Raw genomic sequence first — 1,255 nt, 5'->3', positions numbered from 1 at the left:
TGGGACCTCCTGGCAAGATGCGTCCCCTCCTGCTGCTGGCCCAGCCCAGCCGCCGGAGCGTGTTTCACTTTGGGCCTCCAGGAGGGCTGTGGTGCCGCCCCGCTGTCTGCCAGGCCTGCCCCGTGTGGGCCAGGCAGAGCCACTCCTCCGCCCTCCAGCAGGCGGCTCGGAGAGTGCAGCTGGACCCACGGGGTGGGGAACTTCTCCTGTCCCCGTGCTTAGTGCTACTCCCCAGGGCTTCCGTCCCGAGGCTCCCGCTGCGCACCCCACGGCCGAGCCTCTAACGTGCGATCGTCTTCCTGGGCCAGCAGCTCCCTACAACCGCCCGGAGCAGCCTGTGTGCGTCAGGCAGGGAGACGGGGTCTGTGCCTCCCCTGCGGCCCCAGGGATGCTCCCCGAGGCTCAGCAGCAATTCCCTGTCCCGCATCGTCGCCCTGGCTGTGTCTGCACAATGGCTGGTCCCACCCGCTGCCCTGCACCCAGGGCACTAGCCACTTGATGGCTGGTCCCACCCGCTGCCCTGCACCCAGGGCACTAGCCACTTGATGGCTGGTCCCACCAGCTGCCCTGCACCCAGGGCACTAGCCAGCAGCGCCGCTGAGTGCAGGGTGTGCTAGGCAAGTGGGACTCGGTTAAACCCAGGGCCTACTCGGTCCATATGGCTACCTGACCCCTCCTTCCAGGGACCCTGGGCCTGCCGGCTAGTTCCACTGATGGGGATGCATGGGAGCACTTCCCAGCGGGAGAGTCAAGAATCTGCTGTAGGGTCTAGTGGTTAGAGCTGCCAGGGTTCTGTCCCAGCTTGGGGAGGGGAGCCAGGCCTACAGGTTAGAGCCACAGGAAGGATGAGTCAGGGGTTCCTGGGCCTGGGAGGGTAGTGAGGCCTAGGGGTTAGAGCAGGGGGGCTCTGGCGTCAGGGATCCGAGTTCCCAGCCCCAGCGCTGCGCTGATTCAGAGCATGACCCTGCATGAGTCACTTCCCCGGAGACGGGGCCAGGGCCCGTGGCGGGGGCAGAGCGAAGAGCCCCGGCAGAACGCCCCCAGCTGGTGTCAGACCCTCTCCCTCGCCAGGGAAACGGGGCCGGTGGCCCCTGCGTCTGCCCCAGGCCAGGTTTCCCTTCCCCTGGAGGGGCGGACGAGCCGTCCGGGCTCCGGAGCCGGGGCTGGGACCGTGTTGGGCAACAGCCTCCCAGCAGGTCCTGCCGGCTCATTTCCTCCTGGCGGGGGCTGCTGTGCTGACGGTGCTGGCAGAGCA

This window comes from Pelodiscus sinensis, chromosome 2 (assembly GCF_052426305.1).
Source record: "Pelodiscus sinensis isolate ZL-2025 chromosome 2, ASM5242630v1, whole genome shotgun sequence".
In the NCBI taxonomy this organism is placed as follows: domain Eukaryota; kingdom Metazoa; phylum Chordata; order Testudines; family Trionychidae; genus Pelodiscus; species Pelodiscus sinensis.
The sequence above is the reverse complement of the archived record's forward strand: the minus strand, read 5'-3'. Positions refer to the sequence as shown.